The sequence below is a fragment of the Oncorhynchus tshawytscha genome, linkage group LG32 (assembly GCF_018296145.1).
Source record: "Oncorhynchus tshawytscha isolate Ot180627B linkage group LG32, Otsh_v2.0, whole genome shotgun sequence".
Lineage (NCBI taxonomy): Eukaryota > Metazoa > Chordata > Actinopteri > Salmoniformes > Salmonidae > Oncorhynchus > Oncorhynchus tshawytscha.
Genome location: NC_056460.1, coordinates 817,240 through 826,001, shown reverse-complemented (window position 1 = coordinate 826,001; position 8,762 = coordinate 817,240). Strand labels below are relative to the sequence as shown.

At 41.8% G+C, this 8,762-nt stretch overlaps 1 long non-coding RNA gene across 1 annotated transcript; it reads left to right on the top strand.

Annotated features, from left to right (window-relative positions):
• Positions 1-231: 231 nt before the first annotated feature.
• Positions 232-5,085, top strand: LOC121841604. Its single transcript, XR_006080618.1, has 2 exons — positions 232-673; positions 3,798-5,085. It is a non-coding gene; the product is annotated as an uncharacterized LOC121841604 (long non-coding RNA).
• The last annotated feature ends 3,677 nt before the right edge of the window (positions 5,086-8,762 follow it).

Genomic DNA, 8,762 nt, shown 5'->3' with positions numbered 1-8,762 from the left:
CTGAAGAAAGTCCAACAGTCACTAGTGCAGCAGCAGCCTCCCCCGGTCCTAGTGCCGGCCCAGTAAGAAGTTTAAGATGCGATGGAAAAGTTCACGAAAAAAATTAATCACAGAAAAAATATATTGACTGATATTGATTTATTTAGGGGGGCTTTTTAATATTTTAGGACTAGCGTCGTCTCTGATTCCTACACTTTAACTTTTTGTCTGAACATTACAATATACATTTTACTCAACTGCGTTACCCACTCCAGTCAGCAGATGGCGGTCTGACTTTAAGGCGATGCTGCTAGTGTGACGTATAATCTAGTGGACGGAACGCTTCTTTCAACAGCAACAACAGTTCGTCAGACACCTCGGTAGCTTGCTAGACAAAATAGCCGAACCAATAAAGCTCTTTAGACGCTTTCGTGTATATTAGCCACTGTGTTTAAAACCCACCTCTGTCGTCTAGTTAGTTATCCGATTTAATTTCATATTTACGGTGTTGTTATTAGTCAGCTAGCGGGCTGGTTAAGTTAGCATTAGCCTAGCTAGCTAACATCCCCGACCATGCGGTCACTTAGCTACTCTCCTGAAAAAAAAGAAGAGGAGGTCTGCTGGACGGAGAAAGAAGTTCTCGTGAAAGAGGAGGAGGAAGAGGAGGCTGTTACATTACAAAAGCAAGTAGAGGGTGAGACTGTTACAGTGAAAGAAGAGGAAGACGCATTGAGAGTGAAAGAGGAGGATGTTACTGTATAAGAAGGAAACTGGATATCTGGGCCCGGTTTCCCAAACGCATCTTAAGGCATCCAATGGTTCTAACAGGCCCTGATTAACAGCTGATTAACACTCTTTTTTTACTCTGTTTAGAAACGATGAATCACCTCAACATGGTTAAAACTATAATGTTGATATCATGGACGGTCAGTCCTTGCATCCATAGGTCTGTCTGTATGAATTTGAGACCAGTTACATTTCTCCAGCCCCATCATCATCTTATTACCAAAACAGTGGTGGAATTACAGCTTTGTTAGTGTTTTAACTGCAGATTGGTTGATTGATTTTTTTAAAGCGACAACCTAGTATTTAAACAGAAACAAATTGACTGCCCAGACACTTGGGGCTGGAGAAATGTAACCAATCTCAAATTCATAGAGAAAGCTATTGTAGCAAACTTAACCCAAAACCAAGGGACCACGTCAAGTAGTTTAGAGATCTTGGTGTAACAGTTATAAGGTGTTGGCTTGACAGTCGCTGGACCCAGGTTTGAGTTCAGCTCAGGGCTACCCCCTGAATTCACTACACTATGAATACAAGGACTGGCCATCCATGATGTCATAATGATCGTTTAACCAGGTTTCTAGGCTACAGTGCCTTGCGAAAGTATTTGGCCCCCTTGAACTTTGCGACCTTTTGCCACATTTCAGGCTTCAAACATAAAGATATAAACCTGTATTTTTTTGTGAAGAATCAACAACAAGTGGGACACAATCATGAAGTGGAACGACATTTATTGGATATTTCAAACTTTTTTAACAAATAAAAAACTGAAAAATTGGGCGTGCAAAATTATTCAGCCCCTTTACTTTCAGTGCAGCAAACTCTCTCCAGAAGTTCAGTGAGGATCTCTGAATGATCCAATGTTGACCTAAATGACTAATGATGATAAATACAATCCACCTGTGTGTAATCAAGTCTCCGTATAAATGCACCTGCACTGTGATAGTCTCAGAGGTCCGTTAAAAGCGCAGAGAGCATCATGAAGAACAAGGAATACACCAGGCAGGTCCGAGATACTGTTGTGAAGAAGTTTAAAGCCGGATTTGGATACAAAAAGATTTCCCAAGCTTTAAACATCCCAAGGAGCACTGTGCAAGCGATAATATTGAAATGGAAGGAGTATCAGAACACTGCAAATCTACCAAGACCTGGCCGTCCCTCTAAACTTTCAGCTCATACAAGGAGAAGACTGATCAGAGATGCAGCCAAGAGGCCCATGATCACTCTGGATGAACTGCAGAGATCTACAGCTGAGGTGGGAGACTCTGTCCATAGGACAACAATCAGTCATATATTGCACAAATCTGGCCTTTATGGAAGAGTGGCAAGAAGAAAGCCATTTCTTAAAGATATCCATAAAAAGTGTTGTTTAAAGTTTGCCACAAGCCATCTGGGAGACACACCAAACATGTGGAAGAAGGTGCTCTGGTCAGATGAAACCAAAATTGAACTTTTTGGCAACAATGCAAAATGTTATGTTTGGCGTAAAAGCAACACAGCTCATCACCCTGAACACATTATCCCCACTGTCAAACATGGTGGTGGCAGCATCATGGTTTGGGCCTGCTTTTCTTCAGCAGGGACAGGGAAGATGGTTAAAATTGATGGGAAGATGGATGGAGCCAAATACAGGACCATTCTGGAAGAAAACCTGATGGAGTCTGCAAAAGACCTGAGACTGGGATGGAGATTTGTCTTCCAACAAGACAATGATCCAAAACATAAAGCAAAATCTACAATGGAATGGTTCAAAAATAAACATATCCAGGTGTTAGAATGACCAAGTCAAAGTCCAGACCTGAATCCAATGGAGAATCTGTGGAAAGAACTGAAAACTGCTGTTCACAAATGCTCTCCATCCAACCTCACTGAGCTCGAGCTGTTTTGCAAGGAGGAATGGGAAAGAATTTCAGTCTCTCGATGTGCAAAACTGATAGAGACATACCCCAAGCGACTTACAGCTGTAATCGCAGCAAAAGGTGGCGCTACAAAGTATTAACTTAAGGGGGCTGAATAATTTTGCACGCCCAATTTTTCAGTTTTTGATTTGTTAAAAAAGTTTGAAATATCCAATAAATGTCGTTCCACTTGTTGATTCTTCACAAAAAAATACAGTTTTATATCTTTGTTTAAGACTGAAATGTGGCAAAAGGTCGCAAAGTTCAAGGGGGCCCAATACTTTCGCAAGGCACTGTATATAGTATATTCTAGAATTGCCAGTGAAGATTGCCTGTGGAGGTAATTAAACATTTGAATGAGGCTGTAACTTAACAAAATGTGGAAAAAGGGAAGGGGTCTGAACTTTCTGAATGCCCTTGAAGTTTTATTACATTTTCTCTTATTTAACTAGGCAGGGCAGTTCAGAACAAATTCTTATTTACGATGATGGCCGACACCAGCCAAAACCGAACGACGCCGGGCCAATTGTGCGCCTCCCTATCGGACTCCCAATCACGGCCGGTTGGGATACAGCCTGGATTCGAACCAGGGTCTTAGCAGTGCCTTAGACCGTTGCACCACTCGGGAGCCCCAAAATCATGTTCTAGTGCTGTCCCCAACTAAAATAAATCTTGGCCAACCAAGAGTCTTCTGTTGTTTCTACCAATCAATTGGTTGAACATTTTTGACATGTATCTTTCCATATATAGACACACATTGCGCTGTAATATTCAGAATACATTGTGAAAAACTAAAATCGATATTGGTAAATAGTGGTTTCCTCATTAGCATGGAGGAGTTTCTACAACCAAATTGCATGGCCTATATTGGAGACCAAAAGTCATCTGGCACACTGTTTAGAGTTTCAACAACATGAATATCTTATTTCTAGCCTACAATCATCGATGTTACTACTAATGTGAAAACAAGACTGACTATTCTTGCTCATTTTACGACCATTGTCAAATAATTTTAACATTCATTACAGATTTTCAATTGTTGTACAACATCATGGCTACGCTGTTGGCATCACCTTTTACAGTGGATTTCCGCTGTTGTGGGCTTTAACCATCTATCTGACTTTGTTGCTCACACAGGAGAGAGACGGGACTATCGTGGAGCCTCAACAAAATCATGATGCTAACAAGGCAGAAAACAGTCTCTCCAGATCAAAACACCCCAAGAAACACCTGCAGAGGCCCACAAGGAAGAGAACTCACCCCTGCTCTGACTGTGGAAAGAGCTTTGTTTCTTCAGGATGTTTAAAATCACACCAGAGAGCACACACAGGAGAGAAACCTTATACCTGTGATCAATGTGGGAAGAGATATGTTACATCTAGCGTCTGACTAAACACCAGAGAACGCACACAGGAGAGAAACCGTATAGCTGTATTCAATATGGGAAGAGTTTTACTCAGTCATTCAGCCTGATATTGCACCAGAGGACACACACAGGAGAGAAATCTTATATCTGTGCGCAATGCGGGAAGAGATTCGCCTCAGCAGACATTAAAGTTCACCAGAAAATCCACACAGGAGAGACCTTTTTGCTGCTCTGACTGTGGAACGAGTTTTGTTCACTCAGGACAATTAAAATCATACCAGAGAACACACACACAGTAGAGAAACCTTCTAGCTGTAATCAATGTGAGAAGAGTTTTACTCAGTCAGGCAACCTGGTATCACACCAGAGAACACACACAGGAAATAAACCTTTTAGCTGTGAGGAATGTGGAAAGAGTTTTACTACATCTAACCATCTTATTGTACACCAGAGAACACACACGAGAGAAATCTCATAACTGTGATCAATGTGACAAGACATACTCTGATCAAACATCAGAAAATACATGGAGGAGTTGTTTCATGATATAAATGAAATGATGTCACAATGTAGAATGTTTTAACATTGTAGAAGGAGTATTTTAAATGATGTCACAATGTAGAACTGTAAACGTTTGTCGCCTGTTCTATTGATTTCAGCATGATATGGATATTAGCCTCGGGGAAAATCCAGGCTCTGAATTGGAAGAGTACTATTTATGTGATTTAACAAAAAGTGACTTACAAAAAATAGTTGTTACACTTGCCACATTGGTGACCCACTTAAATCAAAATGCAACACTTCAAAATGTAGCTAGCTGTTTTTTACAAATTCCTTGTGGTTTTTGCTGTGTTGGTTTTAACAGGATATGCAACCTGATTTCCCCCCAAATCGATATCAGTGATTTATTGCTACTTGTGCAGTTTTTAAGGTGCTTGTTTAAAAAAATACAAGTAATATGATTTCTGTGGCAGAAGTTTGTGTGTATATTAATTTTGTATTATTTCGTGCCTCACCATTAAGTAAATTATTGTCAATACATATTAACAAAGGGGTGTACATTTGGTTTTGGTACTTCATATTTACAATTTAAATATATATACCCTTCAAGCTGCATACTGGACCCTATTCCAACTAAACTACTGAATGAGCTGCTTCCTTTGCTTGGCCCTCCTGTGTTGAACATAATAAACAGCTCTCTAGCCACCGGATGTGAACCAAACTCACTAGAAATGGTAGTATAAAGCCTCTCTTGAAAAGGCCAAACCTTGACCCAGAAAATATAAAAATCTATCAGCCTATATCGAATCTTCCATTCCTCTCAAAAGATTTAGAAAAAGCTATTGCGCAGCAACTCACTGCCTTCCTGAAGACAAACAATGTATACGAAATGCTTCAGTCTGGTTTTAGACCCCATCATAGCACTGAGACTTCACTTAAGGTTGTAAATGACCTTTTAATGGCATCAGACCGAGGCTCTGCATCTGTCCTCGTGCTCCTAGACCTTAGTGCTGCTTTTGATACCATCGATCACCACATTCTTTTGGAGAGATTGGAAACCCAAATTGGTCTACACGGACAAGTTCTGGCCTGGTTTAGATCTTATCTGTCGGAAAGATATAAGTTTGTCTCTGAATGGTTTGTCCTCTGACAAATCAACTGTACATTTCGGTGTTCCTCAAGGTTCCGTTTTGGGACCACTATTGTTTTCACTATATATTTTACCTCTTGGGGATGTTATTCGAAAACATAATGTTAACTTTCACTGCTATGCGGATGACACACAGCTGTACATTTCAATGAAACATGGTGAAGCCCCAAAATTGCCCTCACGAGAAGCCTGTGTTTCAGACATAAGGAAATAGATGGCTGAAAACGTTCTACTTTTAAACTAGGACAAAACAGGTGCTTGTTCTAGGTCCCAAGAAAAAAAGAGATCTTCTGTTGAATCTGACAATTAATCTTGATGGTTGTACAGTCGTCTCAAATAAAACTGTGAAGGACCTCGACGTTACTCTGGAACCTGATCTCTCTTTTGACGAACATATCAAGACTGTTTCAAGGACAGCTTTTTTCCATCTACGTAACATTGCAACAATCAGAAACTTTCTGTCCAAAAATTATGCAGAAAAATGTATCCATGCTTTTGTTACTTCTAGATTAGACTACTGCAATGCTCTACATTCCCGGATACCTGGATAAAGCACTAATTAAACTTCAGTGAGTGTTAAATACGGCTTGCTAGAATCTTGACTAGAACCAAAAAATTTGATCATATTATTTCAGTGCTAGCCTCCCTATACTGGCTTCCTGTTAAGGCAAGGGCTGATTTCAAGATTTTACTGCTAACCTACAAAGCATTACATGGGCTTGCTCCTAACTATCTTTCTGATTTGGTCCTGCCGTACATACCTACACGTATGCTACGGTCACAAGACCTAATTGTCCCTAGAATTGCTAAGCAAACAGCTGGAGGCCGGGCTTTCTCCTATATAGCTCCATTTTTATGGAATAGTCTGCCTACCCATGTGAGAGACGCAGACTCGGTCTCAACCTTTAAGTCTTTACTGAAGACTCATCTCTTCAGTGGGTCATATGATTGAGTGTAGTCTGGCCCAGGAGTGTGAAGATGAACGGAAAGGCTCTGGAGCAATGAACCGCCCTTGCTGTCTCGGCCTGGCCGGTTCTCCTCTCTCCACTGGGATTCTCTGCCTCTAACCCTATTACAGGGGCAGAGTCACTGGCTTACTGGTGTTCTTTCATGCTGTCCCTAGGAGGGGTGCTTCACTTGAGTGGGTTGAGTCACTGATGTGATCTTCCCGCCCCCCCCTTGGGTTGTGCCGTGGCGGAGATCTTTGTGGGCTATACTCGGCCTTGTCTCAGGACGGTAAGTTGGTGGTTGAAGATATCCCTCTAGTGGTGTGCTTTGGCAAAGTGGGTGGGGTTATATCCTTCCTGTTTGGCCCTGTCCGGGGGTGTCCTCGGATGGGGCCACAGTGTCTCCTGACCCCTCCTGTCTCAGCCTCCAGTATTTATGCTGCAGTAGTTTATGTGTCGTGGGGCTAGGGTCAGTTTGTTATATCTGGAGTACTTCTCCTGTCTTATGCGGTGTCCTGTGTGAATTTAAGTATGCTCTCTCTAATTCTCTCTTTCTCTCCCTCGAAGGACCTTGAGCCCTAGGACCATGCCTCAGGACTTCCTGGCATGATGACTCCTTGCTGTCCCCAGTCCACCTGGCCGTGCTGCTGCTCCAGTTTCAACTGTTCTGCCTGCGGCTATGGAATCCTGACCTGTTCACCGGACGTGCTACCTGTCCCAGACCTGCTGTTTTTAACTCTCTAGAGACAGCAGGAGTGGTAGAGATACTCTTAATGATCGGCTTTGAAAAGCCAACTGACATTTACTCCTGAGGTGCTGACTTGCTGCACCCTCGACAACTACTGTGATTATTATTATTTGACCATGCTGGTCATTTATGAACATTTGAACATCTTGGCCATGTTCTGTTATAATCTCCACCCGGCACAGCCAGAAGAGCCTGGCCACCCCTCATAGCCTGGTTCCTCTCTAGGTTTCTTCCTAGGTTTTGGCCTTTCTAGGGACCTTTTCCTAGCCACCGTGATTCTACACCTGCATTGCTTGCTGTTTGGGGTTTTAGGCTGGTTTCTGTGCAGAACTTTGAGATATCAGCTGATGTACGAAGGGCTTTATAAATACATTTGATTTGAATTTATGTAACATTTATTAATTATTTGTGCAACCAACTGACAATTTTTGGGTATAATTATATTGACGTTGTTGCCCTTCTTTTAGAATATCAGGGTTCATTCTCAGATGTGCCAACCCAAATGTACTAGAAGAGTTCTAGAAGCTAGTGAGTTTTAGGAAGACGCAAGTTCAAGAAGCTTGTGGGTTTTAGGAAGACGAGAGTTCTAGAAGCTAGTGAGTTTTAGGAAGACGAGAGTTCAAGAAGCTTGTGGGTTTTAGGAAGACAAGAGTTCTAGAAGCTAGTGAGTTTTAGGAAGACGAGCGTTCGCGAAGCTAGTGACTTTTAGGAAGACGAGAGTTCTCGAAGCTAGTGAGTTTTAGGAAGACGCGAGTTCTAGAAGCTCGTGAGCGGTACAAATAAAGCTTGATTTGATTTCAACAAATGAACCCAAAGACCAAATCAACAGACTCTTGGTCCCTCTTAGTATGAAAATCAGTATTATCCCATGTGAAAGGATTCAACTACTGCAAACTGAAACAAACAAATGGATCAAACAGATCAACCCCACTTTTCCAGCCTGCTGAAGGCGTAGTGGAGTGGTAAACACCACCCCCGGCTCTACCAGGGGCTTGAGGTGGTCTTCCACAGCTCTGCTTATGTCATGTTCTGTGGCCTTGCCGTTCCAGTTCTTGACTGCCCCTGCAACACAGAAAGAAACACATTTAGTCATATTATGTAAAACTCTCAAAGTAATGGATATGGAGCATCTATGCCCTCAGTTACACCTATCACCTAAATGTGACTTTTGTCATCCAATCACTCTAAGCATTAGGTTCAGAACAACCAGGGTGGGCCTTTGACATAGTCAGGCCACCAAATATGCATAAGCAATGTAAAGAGATGTGGGGAAAAGTACATTGCACACAAATTACCTTCATAATATCAAAGAACAAATGTGTGTGCCTGAGAAGAAATTAACTTTCATACAGCCAAAAGGGGTGAGAAATTACACCAATATCAGTGGACA